The following is a 17484-nucleotide window of genomic DNA, read 5'->3' as shown; positions in this document are numbered from 1 at the left end:
ACTTGCTTAAATGTTTGTAAGGAAGGCCACACTTTATACTGTAATTCACAGTAAACTTACCTTTGCAGAAAGTATAAAATCAGGGATGCATGTTTTTGCCACACTTTGTCTATTCATCATGGCACTGTATAAACAGTCAGTACTGGATATGGAGGAAAAAGAATTAGCTATCTTATACCAGAGGTTCCAATAACAACAACAACAACAACAAAAACACCCCCCCCCCCAAAAAAAAAAACCCTAAACAAAACAAAAAAACAACAAAAAAAAAATCCCCAAACCCTAAACTTGCTCCATGTTTAACAAGTGAAAAATGTGCTATACAGGCATTTATAATACACACATCCTGTAAAACTAAAACACACACATTTTGCCTAAGCATAGGCAAAAGAGAAAAATCATAGAATCAAAGAATCATAGAATGGTCTGAGTTGGAAGGGACCTTTAGTCATCTAGTGCAACCCCCTCTGCAGTAAGCAGGGACATTCCTCAAGTAGATCAGGTTGCCCAGAGCCCTGTTGAGCCTGAACTTGAATATCTCCAGGGATGGGACCTCAACCACCTCCATGGGCACCCTTTTCCAGTGTTCCACTACCCTCATGGCAAAGAACTTAGTCCTAATATCTAATCTAAATTTACTCTTCTCTAGTTTGAAGCCATTGTCTTTCATCTTATCACTGCAGGCCTTTGTAAACAGCCTCTCTCCATCCTTCTTGTAGGTCCCCTTCAGGTACTGGAAGGTCGTTATTTGGTCTCCCTGAAGCCTTCTCTTTCCCAGGCTGAACAGCCCCAGTTTCCTCAGCCTGTCTTTGTACCAAAGGTTTCCAGCCCCCTGATCATTTTTGTGACCCTCTCCATCAGGTACATGTTCTTCCTGTGTTGAAGACTCCAGACCTGGATGCAGTGCTTCAGGTGAAATCTCACCAGAGCACAGTAGAGTGGCAGAATCACCTCTCTGGATCATTTGTCATTTGGTGCAGCCCAGGATGTGATTGGACTTCTAGGCTGCAAGCACACACTGCCTGCTCATGTCCAGCACCCCCAAGTCCCTCTCAGCACCTCATCCACCAGTCTGTATTGATAGTGAGGATTGTTCCAGCCCAGGTACAGGATGATGCATTTGGTCTTGTTGAACCTCATGAGGTTCACCTGGGGCCACCTCTCCAGCCTGTCCAGGTCCCTCTGGAGGACATCCTGTCCCTCTGGCATATTGACAGCACCACTCAGCTTGGTGTCATCTGCAAACTTGCTGATGGTGTTCTCAATCCTACTATGTCATTGATAAAAATGTTAAACAGCACAGGTCCCAGTACAGACCCTGAGGGATACCACTTGTCACTGCTCTCCACCTGGACTTCAAGACATTGAGCACTACCCCTGGATGCAACCATCCAGTCAATTACTTATCCCCTGAACAGTCCACCCATCATATCCATGTCTTTCTGACTTGGCAAGCAGGATATTGTGGGGCATTTTGTCAAAGGCCTTGCAGAAGTCCAGATAGATTCCATCCATAGGTCATCCCTTCTCCACTGACATAGTCACTTTATCATAGAAAGCCACAAGGTCAGTCAGGCAGGACCTGCCCCTAGCAAAGCCATGCTGGCTGTCTTGAATCACCTCCCTGTCCTCTATGTGCCTTAGCATGGCATCTAGGAGCATCTGTTCCATGACCTTCCCAAGTATGGAGGTGAGGCTGTAGTAGTTCCCAGAAGCCTTTCTTGCTTTTCTTTATGTCCCTTTCCAAGTTCAGTTCCAGCTCACCCTGGCCTTCCTGACCTTGTCCCTACACAATTGCGAAATGTTGCTATACGCTTCCCTGGATTGAGATCTATTGCTCCCTATGGCAAGTATCCTTCAAGATCTGCCAGATCTGTTTCTCTCCCTCTTAACAAGAACAAGACAGAGCAGGACTGATGTGGTGGCTGCATCCTGACAGCCATGATGGGGAGAGGAATTACTATGGGATCTCTACCTTATCCTAGTCAATGGCAGCAGTATCTGGTGGCCTTATGAATATCTGCCCTGTATTATCTTGACTCCTGTATGATGCTGAGGGCATTTACCTTTCACACTGCCTCCTTGCAGGTGTGTTGGTGCCCCTTGAGCTCCCTTCAGCCTTCCACAATGTTTGCAGCTGTTGTCACTGCTGCCCATATGAGAGAAATAAAAGGGACAAAGGGAAGCATGGCTAGGAAAGTAAACAGGTAAGGGTATAAAATGCATGGGAACGGGCTACAGGTTATACTGCTGATTGTTCCTTGGCCAAAGAAAGTCCTTGGCTGTGATGAGATGTTCAGATATGTGCTATGAGGCTCAAAAGAAATATTAGCTCCTAAAGTGGCCTGCTAGACTTACATGTGTCCTACTTTCTCCATTCACTAAATGTGCCATTTCTAAATGACCTGTCTCCATGCCACAGGAGGCCTGTTGGGCTATGACTCACAATATTATCACAGACATTTCTGCATTTGGGTGATAAGGCTGTTTGGAGAAGAGTAGGGCAACTTTAGATTTCTATGTGTAGCTATCTAGCAGCTGATTTCAATCTTGTTTTCATCACGCCACTCACTGGCATTTTTTAAGTGACATGACTCAGCAAATACTGATTTTTTTTTTTCTTGTGTACACAAATAAATAAAGCAATATCAAGTTTCACCATGAAATGGAATTTCTGTCATATGTCTGAATCTGTTCCATTTTTGTTATCAGTTTCACGTCATAGATAGCTCTTTGAGAAGGATGATGGCAGTCAGATTGCACTGTTGTCAGAAAAAATAATATTCACTAGATTTAAATTTTTTAAAATATTTTTATTCTTCAGTTTAAGGTTTGATTTTTCAATGGAAATTATTTACATAATCAGAAGGATGTTAATATCCTACATGTCTTGGTATAATATCAAAGTGCCAGGTTGATTTATTGTTGTGGAAGAGTCAACTGAAAGCTAATCAGTATGTAAGAAAGAATTTAATTCGCTTGCAGAAAAATGATTCAGTAAGCTTTAACTAAACAGGAAGTGAACTAATATCTGCTAATTCCTCCACTCCAACTTTTCTTTTTTTCCAGTGTTTGTCTGAAAAATGTAAATTTTATCTGACATGGACACTCCAGATCTAAAAAACACATTGTGAATTGTGATGTGAATCTCAAAATAGTAAGAAATTTCATGGATAATAGGTGCATTCATCACGCATGTACAAAAAAGCAGTGTTAATATACAACCAACTGAATGATTTTGTGTCATTATGACACTGATCTTCTGTGTATCCTGACAAAAGATCAATATAGAAACAGAAGGTCAAATTCAAACCAGAATATGAGTGCCCTGGTTTAGGTACCCAGTCCCAGAGTTAATGCCTGGTGTTTGCAGCAGGAATGAGTTGCCCTCAGGGTGGCAATACAAAAATCTGTTCATTGAGCAGGTAGCTGCTCAGAGTTGGCCAGCAGGAAAGACTGAGGATGGGGCTGTGCCATATCGTTCTATCTTTCAGGTGTTAAACACCATCCTTTGGTACCTAAAGTACCTGCAGAATCTTCATCCCCGTGGAACACAGACCATGGTATTATCTTCCAAGGAAACACTTTCAGTTATTCTTTGAAAGCACTAAAGCAGGTCAGCAGGATCTGTGCACATCTTTTCTATAACAGGACACTGCATGGGGTTATCCATCCTCTTTGGCACATAATGCCTGCATGCAAAAAAGCAGCATCCAAAACTTCTGCTTCTCAGGCCTCTCAGTTACTCTTGTTTTGGCTTTTCCTTTTTGCAACCTATTATCAATAGCTCTTACCTTATTAAGTGCGTTGCCTTTTGAAGACCCCATTCTCAGGCGCTGAATTGTCCCTGCAAAATTACTTAGACCCCTCAAACCCAGTGTACCAGTTTAATATCCAGGGGGACTAGTTTGCAGAGCAGAAGAAAATATTTAGAATTGCTAATGAAAGCAAAATTAAAATATCCTTTTTCTTTCATCCCATGTTGACAAATTTGACACAGATTCACTAAAGACTCTGCTACACCCAGACTGCTCATTTTTAGATGTAAAATGGTCTTCTGACTATGTTCCATTGTTTCTTTTTAACTTGGCAAGCCCATGGAAATCAGTGCTTCTGAAGATGATGCTTGCAGTCTAAAGCAGAACAAAATACCCATTGCAATGTATTCTCTAGTGAGTTTTGAAAGGGAGGGGAGATCAAAAGTGAGGAAGGTGGTGATGATCCTGTCAAACATCTGACACAGATGGAGATTAAATGTTAAGAATCAAAGGACAAAATTATAATGTGTTTATGTAGCATTTAAAAAAATTATTATTTTTTCTAATTGAGAGACATACCATGAATTGAAGAGATGTTTCTAGTTCAAACAGCACATAGAAAAATGGGCCAGCATAGTTATTTTATTGTGTATCGTTCTAATACAGAGTAATAGCTTTTAGCAGAAAAGATAAAAAAGATAATAACCTAGAAAGTGAAAAAATACACACAACTTTGTCTCTTGTAAGATCTGAACTACAAAAACATGTTTAAGAGCCTCGTGGGGGCAAATATTCAGAAGAATTTACTTAAAGTCATCCTGCGTGCAATGAAGTGTCTCAGTTCACAATGTTACATTCTTTCAAAGAGCTAAAACAACAGAATCTGGGAGGAAAGCTGGAATAGTCTGTCAGAGCTGCTAGTGGAGCAAAGAGCAGCTAGAGGAAGGGGAATGTATACCAGAGCTGAGACTACTTGTGTGCTAAGAATGGCAGGATAACGAGCTGATAAACCTCATAAAAGATGTCAGACTGATAAAAAGATTCGAGATTATTCTAACTAGGGCTCTTGAATCTGGGTGTTCAAATCAAATGCAAATGATTTTTGTCTAGGTTTGAAGCTTGGGGAAAAAAAAGGAGAAAGAAGCAGATAGTTTTGATATAAAGCTTAGCATTCCATATTTAGGTTTATTCAAAACAGGTCTGCTGAAATTGCAGTGATCTGTGAAGGAATTAGGTCTGAGTTTTGCCATGAAGCTTGTATACATTAAAGACCTTACGGTGAAAGATTCAACTCCAAGTGTCTACGTTTTGGGATTTTTCAGTAAATAAACTTTGATAGGAAAACTTAGTCCAGGTGCTAGGGAAAATTAGTAAATTAGCTAATACAAAATTACTCAATTTAAATGGGTGTGGTCATTTCCCCAAACTTCTCTACTGTAGCAATTCTCATAGGTCTGAACCATCTTGGTAGATGGAAGAAACTTAATTTAAAAATGCGTTTTTAAAAGTTATAAGAGGCTCCAGCTATCCAGAAAATACCACAAAGCAATGAAAAAAGCAACAGAATGTTTCAGATATAGGATTTCTCACTACAGTTTTCAGCTACTTCTACTGTGAAGGTGTCACTGATATAAGTGGACACTCAGAGAAATCAACAGTGCTGAGTTAAGTATGTTCCATGGTTTTTTTTTCCCAAGCAAAGATTTTAAAGCCCTCTCCACACATAGAAATCAGGGAAAAAAAGTAAGTCTATGTGATGGCAGAGTAATAAAAAAAAAATTGACTAACTACACTGAAAGAAAAGCAACAAGTTAAGGGAGAGTAAATACATGCCTCTTGTGTTTACTGGTCTTAAATTAGTTTCTTACATAAATTATTAAGTGACAGAGAAATAGGCAAATACAAGAGCCCACAAATACAACATCTACACAAAGACCTGGATGTAACCCAGAGCATAAGCATAAACTGTTTGTTTAGAGTAAATCTGCAGCACCACTTTCCTGACAAGGCCTGTGAGGACTTTGTAGAACTGTTGATAAGGATAGAAATGAAGAAAATGTGGTTATCCTGCTTGCAAGATGTAAGTTTTCGGAGACTAAATATGCTCATGGTGACTGAGGAAGCAATCTGACTATTTTTTTTTAATTAATTTGAAAATGAGTGCTTTTAAATGGCATGAAGTTGCAAAAAATGGCTGTTGATACCCAGTGCAGCACAGGTTGTGCATGTCCACAAAAACAGCATCAGCTGATGCACCTCTTCTGTTAGGAGAAGAGATTCACCAAGACCAAGAAGTAGTCTAGAGAAATTTGCACAAAAGCCACCACTCTTGCCACTCTTCTAGAAAAGATAACTGAAATCCTTAGGAATGTCATCCTGTTTTCTCTTTCTGAGAAATTCTTCCTTTTGTTGTCATTTATACTTGTCCATCAGCCTAGATTACACCACCCTGTGTTTATAACACTCACTCATAGATTCTTTCAATGGAACTATTAACCCCCAAAATATTAAGCCTTTTCTTCTCTGGGTGCTGAACAACCTCTTCTGTTATATAAAATCCCTTAAATTCTGTAAATAAATTTCTTACTTTGAGGTACAGCAGCTGAATTTTACTACCACACCACAAGTTTCAGAACTGCAGTTCTCAAGACTTTCATGAGGGATGCCTGGCTGGTGAAGTCACTTGAGAACATTGCCAGAACAAGAAGTGAGAGCAGCTTGTGCACGTGTATTCTTGCTTGTGAAACTTGCCCTCTGCCCTTCAGACCTCAGCTCTGCTACAGCACATAGAGATTCAGTGCTTGGCTGGAAATATGTTGGAAATCCCACCAGATAAAAAATTGCTTTTGTCTAGATATGAGGATAATGTACACCTAATAGGGAAAGACATCTCCAGTTAAAGAATTCAGTATAGAGAATTCGTGTAAAGAATTCAGTGGCTCCACATTGAATTGCCTTGACTCAAAATTTGGCTCTCAGACTTTTTAACATTTATGATAAAGCTAACAGCATAAAAGTTCCAATGAAACTCCAGCAATTGTAGAGACACTGACTAATAATAATAAATGGGAACAGAAAAGTTGTGAAGGAGGAAAACTGAATTCTAGATATTTGGACAGTAGTGACTTCTCTTCCCCTCCCTGACCTCTGCTCCCCATACACAGGCTCCAGTACCTTCTTCTCTGTTTTCCTCAGAAGAGGAACAGATTTTGCAAGACTTTGGTGTTGCGGTGAGCACTTACTGACACAAATGGTCCCACTAGCATCTCACAAATACCCATAAACTCTAACAAAAATAAGAGAGCAGGAGAGGCAAATCAGCTGAGCTAATGAATGTTTCAGACCACTGCATTTCTCTGCTCTGAGTGCATGTGTACTCCATTTGCCAGCTGGCCCAAATTCACCTTTTTTCTTTTTTTTTTTTTTTTTTTCCCCTCAACAAAGATTGATAGGCGTTTGAACTCTCTATCTCCATAGATGACTCAAGCTTCCATAGGTAAAGTGCTGACTGACAAAGTGATTGTGTTGAGAGTCACTAACCAGTCAGTGGAATGCAGGTTTAAAGCTTTAGCGGAAGTTGACTTAGAGTCCTGGCAAAACTCATCATAGATAAGCAGAAAAAAATGCCCCTTTTCCCTTCTGATCCATGTAGTCGTGTGATGCAACCTAACTAAAAGTGTGCAGTGACCAGGGGACCACATGTACTCTGTCTCTTTACTAAAGAATTTAAGGAAACCTTCCTGGTAAAGAAAAACAAGCCCAAACCAAATGAAGTCATCAAACAGGTGCTTAACGATTTTTTGATAGCTGGTAACTGCTATTAATAAACAAGAAAGCAAGGAAATGGATTGAACAGTTTACTAACCTGCTTAATTCCCAGAAATGTGAAGAAGTATATCTATAGCTACTGGTATTAACATTATAAGCAAAAAGATATATATGCATTTTTTTAACGGATTTTATTCAAGCAAGCATTAACTTTGTGATATGCAAAGAAAAAAAAGAAATTTTGTAACCCAAGCCATTTTGTTTCCTAATCATTTAGCAAAGTGAATTTTTGTTGTTGTTGTTATGAAGGAAGTTGGAAACTATCACATGCTCCTCCCAGATGTATAATAACTCTCTCTTGCTAGAGATCCCTGGGCAATTCAGATCATGAGAACTGACAGTGGGATTTCCAGAAGTTTAAATATTCAATTTCCCTCAATAATCCCTACAAAATCTTTCCCAAATTGTTTGAATTCTACAAACAGATAAAAGCAATGTGCTAATCTCATAATCCACAAGCCCCCAAAGATTTTTGATATTTCTTGTATTTTAATGGCCTGGAAATATTGTCACGGCAGCTCCATCAGAGTTTTCAACCACATCTGTGCTCAGCTCTTCCTGCAGCTATGAAATTGAGGATTACAAAGTGACATTTTCCTAATTTCTGAAATTATTAATTCTGTTGCTTGTTTTTCTCACAACTCAAAATAAATTTGGTTCTGACTCTTGTAAAGGACTGGACTGATGTTCTGGAAGGCTCTTAGCCAAAGCTGAACTTCAGTTTGTTCCTTCGCAAAGGTTAACTCAGGCCAGGGAAAGTCTGATGTACTCTGCTTATTGATGTGTATGAACTATGGCAGGGGTCACTGTTGGGACACAGTGTAGGTGAGTATCCTCTCCTCCAGCTGGAATGTTTCACAGCATGGTGATATACCTTCTGCAGAAGGCTAATGGGAAATCTAATTGGTCTCTACAACTACCTGAAAGGAGATTTTATCAAGGTGGGTATTGGTCTTTTCTTTCTATTGGTGGGATGAGAGGAAATGGCCCCGAGTTACACCAGGGGAGGTTTAAATTGGACATAAGAAGAAACCTCTTCCCTGAAAGGGTTCGCAGACACTGGAGGAGGCTCCCCAAGGAAGTGTTTGAATCCCCATCCTTAGAGGTGTGTAAAAGAGGTGTAGATGTAGTGCTAAGGAGCATGGTTTAGCAGCAGACATGGTGGAGTTGGTAATGATTTGAGCTGATGATTTTAAAGGTCTTTTCCAACAAAAACTATGATTCTGTGATTCAATGGGTACTTACTCCTCAGGACACCAAGGAGAGGAAAATGTCTTCCCAAAATTCAGTGGTTTGGAAGTGTGAAGATATATTTCTTTCAAAATCAGGGCCACACTTCTCTTTGCTTCACTACAAGGATAATATGGCTATGTCCTTATTTCTGCAGCTGGAGATGTACTTAATGATAGTCTCAAAGTGAGTAGTTGAGGTAAGAGTACTCTCCAAGTATTAAAAGCAACAACATGGAAGTGGTTTACCCAAAGTAACCTTTCCTAGCCTTCATTTCTATCTTCAAATCAGAAATTTTCACAATATTTTTTATTTAAACCCTTGGTTTCTCTGTTATATGTGCAGAATGTCTGTTTTTAATTTCTTTGCGGTATGTAGCACTTCACAAACATGAATTGCATCTCTCATCACTTGCTGTGTAATTGTACCTCCTTGTCTACCTTTGTCATATGATGCTATCATTGTCACGGTTTTAAGTCCAGCCAAAGCTGAGTCTCACATGGCTGCTCCAACAAGTCCCCTCCAGTCCCCCAGTCACATCTCTCCCCACCAATAGGATAGGAAGGAGAAATTGGGAACAAAATGCAAACCCCCACAGGATGAGGTAAGGAGAGTTCATCAGAACAATGCAATGAATGAATAAAGAACTGGTATAGTAAGCAATAGTAAAGAAGCAACATATAAAAATGAGTTATAAAATATGTGACATGATCACCCTATTCCTGCATGCCAAAAAGCCCACCTGCCTGTGCCAGAGAACCCTTTATACAATGGGCATGATGTTGCATGGTATTGAATACTCTACAAGCTGGTTCTGTGGACTATCCTGAGTGTGTCCCCTCAAAACTTGTGAAGAAAACAAGACAAAAATTGTATTGTAAATGCAAGGGAAATCACTACAGGGTCCAACACAAGAATCAGTCATTCTCTGTCAAAGACTTGATTTATAACACTCAGATCCAAATAATTCCATTTATTTTGCTCTAGTTCATTCACTCTAAAGACATAAAAGGAGTCCTTCTGTCTGACTACATATATCAGAAGTAACAGAGGAAGCAGTTTTTCAGCCTACTTTGGTGGTCACAAAAAGATGTAGATTGCTCCACAGAAATTAAAAATCTGATAGCTAGTAGTTGTGATATACAAAAAGACCAAGTGCTTAGGAATGTACAGATGATACTCATGGAAGAGCTAAAATACTGCCGTAGCCTTTCTAAGGCAGTCTGCAATCCCATACCTGATTATCTTGACCAGCCAAGTCAGGGAGCAGCAGAGGCAGATCTAGCCTCACAGTCCTTTACTTCTCTGATATTTTGAACCACCAGCCCTTTACTCAACGCAGCACATCCTCGCAGGGAGTGTGAAGTAACAAATACTCCTCCTTGACCAGGGTTCAACATTCCTCCTGAGGATGTGGGTAATAGGTTTCAGTTGCCACAGCCTAGGACCAGAACTGAAGCTGCATCTTTCCCATTCTAAGATGGAGGCTCTAGGGCTTCATCTGTTATAAAATGTGAAGGATGGCCCTTTAAATCAGCTGGGTTTTGGGATTTAGAGCAAAGGTATTGCTCTGGAAGTAGACCCTTAGCTCATGAACGCAGGTAATTAAAGCTTCTGACCTGGCCTGGAGCAGGCATATGTTCTCAGCAGCCACAGGGCTGTACATGTTGGTTTATTAGGTCCTAATCCCTGGGTTTGAGGACAGTTTTAGAGAAAAGAAGACTTAAAGACTCAGGCCTGCAACAGCTATTTGGAACTAAGGTTTTTAGTTACTGTAGCTAAAGTTATTCATAATAATTGTTTTCCTGTAGACTTCACATTGAAATTAGTGTTGTATTCTGAGCTTGTATGAATATAAAGTCCTTTCCCATGTAACCCTAGAATACATGAGTGTAATACTGTTTCAGAAGACTGTCCCAGGTATCCCTTAATTTTGTGCATGTAAATTTCTGAAGAAAATTGTGGGACTTTTTTGTGGGGGATCATTTTACATGTTTTGCTTTAAAGAATGTCTAAGCCAAAAAGCTGAAGCTGAAAACTTCAGGGACACATCTTGTTATTCATTGTGGTGCCTTAGAGTAAAGAACATATTTTAATGACATAAAAAAGAATGAAAAAGCAATGGTTTTCATTAATTTATTAAAAAAAAAAGAAAAGAGGAGGAGTGAGCTAGTGAGCTGACAGAAGGGTATTAATAGTATGGATTGCAGTTGATAAATAACACCTAGGGTGTTACTCATCAGTTTTGCTTGTACATCCCATATGCTGTACACTTCAAAGTCTTACAACTGTTGTAAAAGGAATTTGTTTTGTGTGGAAAAAAGCCATGGCTTCTATTTAAGCAGATCTTCAGGACTCACTTCATACGGGAACTAAACAGAGGTAGATGAATTTAAACATTATTTATCACAATTTATTTTTCTACTTTTATTTAATGTGATACAATTCATGAATATTCTGCAAGTGTAATTTTCTTGGCCCTGAGAGGAACTTCAACTCTGAATGTTGATCAAAATGATATATAGTCCTTCTGGAACAAGTAGGATAAGTACTATATATCTAAAGGCCAGATTCTAGGTATGTCAAAATAAATCATAAAACCTCAACTGTATTCTGAGATTAAAAGGGGCAAGTTGTTGGGAAATCTAGGTCAAAATTTTAGCAGTGCCACTATATTAGCAGAACTTTTCTGACTTTTCTTTATCTTTTCAGTTGCTGATAGTGCACTAAGTTTAAGCAATAATTCTGTAAACTATAAAGGTATTTCTTACATTAAAAAAAATTACTTAAAGTAGCTATAGCATTTTTCACTCATTTAAAAACTTCCTACCCCCTAAAGACACTTTATTTTTTTTCCCCTCTCCTATGAACTCAGTGAAGTGCTGACAATAAACTAGGACAAGTCTCTCCTTCCATGACTTTCTTCCCTTCTCTGGACCACACTCAAAAAGTAGGAAGTATTTTTGACCTGAAGGAGATAGCCACAAACTGCATGCATTTTATCAAGCCCTTTGCAATTTTTGGTGGGCTGTGCAGCAGGCATTGAACACCAGCAGGTGGAAATGTGAAGGTAAAGGTTAATGCAGTCTGTTTCCAGAATTTCATGGTCAACCGCTCCATCTCTCTGTGAAGTTTGGCCAGACAGCAGGGAACATGTAAAAAGACACATTCATTGCCTTTTTATTACCATCTTGTGATAAATTGTAAACATCCTCTTCCTTCTCAAGAGATACAGAAGTACTGTGGCACGGGACAAGCAGATCCCTTGGGCAACATGAATCTGGGCAGCCTTCCCAAACAGAAATTTTTGGTTTTCCACAGAAATGTTTTTGATTGAAAGTTTTTAGTTTCCAAAAATAGTGGAGCACCAATGAAGCATTTACCCATACAAATATAGTTGCCTTGTTAAGGCAAATGAGACCAGAATTCAGTAAAAGCAGAGGAAGACTACTAATGTTAGAGGTATCACCTACAATCCTACAGGCTTAAATATTTTTGTTGGATGACTTTTGTTAGTATTCATTCTACAAGCAGTGAGAGCAATTAGCAATGGAAAAGATGTATGTTAAGGTGTCTTCTCTGGCTCTTTAAGACATGAAGTTGTCCACATAAATGGCTGCTTACTGCAAAGTCATTTTGATTCATGCTTCCTGAGAATTGTACACTGATACTACTGGAAGTGCCTGCATTTGCTTTCTAGGAAGATTCTCAAACCTGCTCCTGTCATACGTGAAGATGTGAATTTTAACGCTTTCACCCTGAGTAGATGTTGAATCTAGGACCCTCCACTCCTTCCTAAATGAATTCTTCTATTACTAGACTATTATTCTTAATGGTGAGTGAAAATGAAGGGGACACCATTAGCATTTCTCTTTTTGCAAGTGTAAAAAAAAAAAAAAAAGAAAAAAAATCTGACAATTGCCCTCAATCTATTTGTACAGAGCCTGATTCCATCGGTGCATCTCAGGTGCTCCCTGGAAAGATGCCTGAGTTTGGGCTCATAAGGAGCTCTGAGTGAAGTACACCAAGTCTGGGACATGGCTGGGATTAGGTATGATGCTGATGCCAACAGTCTTCTGGATATGGTCAGAGGTACTACAGATTCACCGATTCATAGATACCAGGTTGAAAGGGAACTCAAGGATCTTTCAGGGTAAGAATATAGTTTAAATGAGATGGCCCAGCAACCTGTCAAGCTTAGCCTTGAAACTATCTAATGTTGAGTGTGTTGGCTCTAAAATCACATCAGGATGATAGCACTTAAATTTTGCAAAAATGCAGTTTTAGAGTCACAAGATTTCTGGAAGAATAGAGGAAGGAGAAGAAAAGGAAGATTTAACACAAAGACTAGACAGTCAAAATATATTAGTTGTTTTGCTTGGCTTTGTTGCTTGGATTGGTATGTGACTGCCAAACTCCTTATGAATAGGTGAAAGTAAGAGCTGATTTTGAAAACCTTGCATTAAAGGAAGGTGATTTTTCAAAATTAATTTCCTTATGATCTACTTCCAGTATTGCACACACTTTTTAGTCTAAAACTTTTTATGATTGCTGTAATTCTGAGGTTTTTAACATTCATCAAGCAGCACAGTACATATCTTTGTCTGTTTTAGGAGATTTTAATGGCAGTGCTTTTTACCCAGCTTCAGGGACTAGACAAAGGTCATTTTCATCCACTTTCTTGCCTTTGGCAGCAGACAGTTAAGTCACTATCTCAGAAGAATGCAATAAGCTCCAGAAGTTGCTTTTGTTCAGTCATTAATGTCTCAGGAGAAGACTGTTATCCTTGGAAGTAGAGAGACAGCTGTAGTTGGACTAGTGATGTTAGTATTGACTGAGTGCACAATATGTTTTTGAATTGTCTGTTTAGCATTTTTACAACAGGACCTTATGTAAGAGTACACTTTACGACATTGGAGAACTGGTAAACAGAACCATCGTTTTACCCTTCAACACCTGTTTCATTCTTTATTATCCACTATTGCCCTAAGCAAACTTAATGAACCCCTTTATTCACTTCACTTGAAAGTCCCCCGATGGCTGGTTTTACTGGTTTTGGTGAGCAGGGCTCTGATTTTTGGGTGACATGAGTAGGAGATGGAGAGCAATTGTAGTGCCCTTACACAGCTCTATAGTGATAGCATTTAAGCATTGCCTTTACAGACATCATCATTAGTGAAACACAGAGGACAGCCTTTTCACTAGCCTGGCCTTCTCTCAGAGATAGAAGTGTAAGAAGAACAAATAGAGCTCTAAAATCTCACCTCTTATGAGAAGGATATCTTAGTGCAACCCATGTGGAAATCTGCCATGAGCACCATTTCAGTGAAGGCCACTCAAGCCTGGCAAATGGTGTGTGCAGTGGCATGTCAGAGGTAGGACCATTTCACACAACACTGCAGACAATGTGGACTGTCTTGAAGTCTTAAAGACTATAAGGCAATGTAAGGAGACAGCACAGTCCCAGTTAGGAGAGAGTAAAAGTGGCTAAAATACCTAAACTATACAAAACACATTAAAAGTTTTTCCTAAGGACATCAGTGTTCTAACTATGAGAACAACTAGAGAGGGAAAAATACAGGACTTACATGACTGATGACAACCTCTCATTCATGAGAGGTATGAATAAGATCATTAAAAGGTATTATTTGGAAGGAGTCATGGAAGTCAGTGGAACAGCATGGACTGACACCAGCAGAGAAACTGATTTCATATGTAGAGCATATGAATGCTCTAAGTGGTCATGGAAGAAGGGTGAATTACCTTGCAGCTGCTACAGGGTAATAGGAAAATAGAAGTGCATTTTGCATGTTAGCTTTGTTGAACTTGTATATTCAACGAAATCCTGTTATAAGGGACATCTACTTCTCATTTGACTGTCAGAAGCCAGTAAGATTTTTATTTCTTCCAAGGCTATCACCATCACCAAAGGGCATATTGTACTATTAAAAGAAATTAACTAAGAAGAATGGAAGAACATGCATGCTGAAGCTAATATATTTCTGTCAGAGAGGCACCATGAGAATTGTGTGAGAGCTGCCCATGTCCTCCATATTGGAGTTAGCAGTCCAAAAGAAGGGTAATTTGTGGCCAAAAGTAAACCATAATTTTAAGCTAAGACACAAGTAGAGGGGCCTTTTTCTAATTTGTGTGCCTCTTCTGCCAAATGGGAATTGTCAGGAGAAAAAGAAAAAAAAAGTATTTCCATTTTAAAAACTTGTGGAGTTATTTTAAGCAGTTGCTGTTTATAGGAAGACAGAAGAACTTACAGGAGACTTACCTGGCTGTAGACACTGCTTTAGTAATCAGGGGTAGGTGAAAGCAAGAGGTTTGGGGGACTCTCTCAGAAGAGAAAGAACAGCAAGACCTTCAGTGTCCCAGCACTGCAACAGGAGCAAGTAGCTTGCTCAGTGACATATGAGTTTCCTGCTTATGAAGAGATACTGGAACAAAACTTCTAGTTCTGACCTGTTCCTAGACTGTGTTTTGAAGCCTAAAGGTATTATTTAGTTTAATTATACAAAGTGATTTGTAAAACAGGGCATGAAAAGTGTTATACAAATGACTGAAAGAACAGACTATGAATGACCATGAGGTTTTGATGGATTAAGAGAAAAAGAACTGTGTGTTTGGTAGAAGTTCCCAGGTCAGTGTTATGGACTGTTGTGGAGGAGTATGATGGAGCACTGGAACAGATTTCCCAGGGAGGTGATAAAGGCCCCATCCCTGAAGACATTCAAGGTCAGGCTTGATGGGGCCCTGAGCAACCTGACCTCTTTAAGTATATTCCAGTTTACTGCAGAAGTGTTCTAGACAACCTCTAGAAGTCCCTTCCAACACAGTGCATTCTATGATTACTGTACCAAGGATTATTTTCAGATCCCACTTAGTAATTTTGCCTAGAGAATTCTCCTGAACTCAGGAGAAGTGTTCTATCTCAGAAGCGTGTCTAAATATCTATTACAGAACACAACATTTTCTTAAAGCTGCTTTATTCTAATTAACAATTTTAAAAATGGGACCAGAAATGTCCGCAGGTGCTCCTTTTCAATCAGGTTCAGAGAATAAGGCTTGAAGGGACCCCAAGGATCATCTAGTCCAACCGTTCTAGGGGATAGTGATGTTTAAATGAGATGGCCCAGCACCCTGTCAAACTGAGTCTTAAAACTGACCAATGTAGGGGAACTCACTACTTCTGTTGGGAGATTGCTCCAAAGTCTAACTGTTCTCATTGTGAACAATTTTCTTCTGGATTTCAATTGGCATCTCCCCAGGTGTAACTTGTACCCATAACCCCTTGTCATTTCCATGTGACTCCCTGTGAAAGGGAGCCCTCATTGTTCTGCTAGCCATCCTTTATGTACTGGTACATGATAAGCTTTCTCTTTCTCTAAACTTTCTCTTCTCAAGCTTTCCCAGCTCTCTCAGGCTTTCCTCAGGCTTCAACTTCTCTGATCATTCTCGTGTCCTTGTCTGAAAAATTTCCAGCCAGTCTGCATCTTTTTTTTTTTTTTTGTACAGTGGGGACCAAAATTGGACCAAAATCAGTACTCCAGGTGTGATCTGAGAAGGGCTGAGTAGAGGAGAATAAAGACTTCTTTGTCTCCACTGGTTATGTCATGTTCTTGTCAAGCTTGAAAGATGCACTGCTTACAAGTTCAGTTTTGGGATTATTACATTATTACATTGAAAGCTTTTATCTCCTATAAGAGAGATGTTGAGGTACTAGAACGTGTCCAGAGAAGGGCAATGAAGCTGGTGAGGGGCCTGGAACACAAGCCCTATGAGGAGAGGCTGAGGGAGCTGGGGTTGTTTAGCCTGGAGAAAAGGAGGCTCAGGGGAGACCTTATTGCTGTCTACAACTACCTGAAGGGAGGTTTTAGCCAAGTGGGGGTTGGTCTCTTCTCCCAGGCAACCAGCACCAGAACAAGAGGACACAGTCTCAAGTTGTGCCAGGGAAGGTCTAGGCTGGATATCAGGAGGAAGTTCTTCACAGAGAGGGTGATTGCCCATTGGAATGGGCTGCCCAGGGAGGTGGTGGAGTCACCATCACTGGAGATGTTCAAGAGAAGACTGGATGAGGCACTTAGTGCCATGGTCTAGTTGATTGTATAGGGCTGGGTGATAGGTTGGACTGGATGATCTTGGAGGTCTCTTGCAACCTGGGTGATTCTATAATTCTAATACTTAAAAATAACTGTTTGGGCTGTATCAAATCTTCCCCAAGAAAAGATGGCTATAGGAAAGGTCTAGTTCCATATTCAGATGAATCATAGATTTTACATTGTATCTAATACTTAGAGATGCCTTAATTTTGAATCTGTATACTGACCCAAGAAATATAGTACCAAATTTATATCATCAGTAAAGTCTGAAGAAATAATATATCTTTCCACATCAGAATTTCATTTTGAGTTCATAAAAGCTGCATGGTGGAAGAGGAACAGTTTTGATGTTGTACTATTTTAAATCAAATTGATCTATGTAATATGGTTTGCATTTTTAATACTGATGAAGCCTTAAAGTGGAATTAACATTACCCTTAATGACTGTTTTCACAAGTACATAAAAAAAATCAAAGAGAAATTTCACAACAAGCTGATGAGGGTACAAGTTCTAGAATGATATTCTTGAAGACTTGATCATGATACTGGCAGCTGACACTGTT

The sequence above is a fragment of the Indicator indicator genome, chromosome Z, assembly GCF_027791375.1.
Source record: "Indicator indicator isolate 239-I01 chromosome Z, UM_Iind_1.1, whole genome shotgun sequence".
NCBI lineage: Eukaryota > Metazoa > Chordata > Aves > Piciformes > Indicatoridae > Indicator > Indicator indicator.
Note: the sequence above shows the minus strand (reverse complement) of the source record.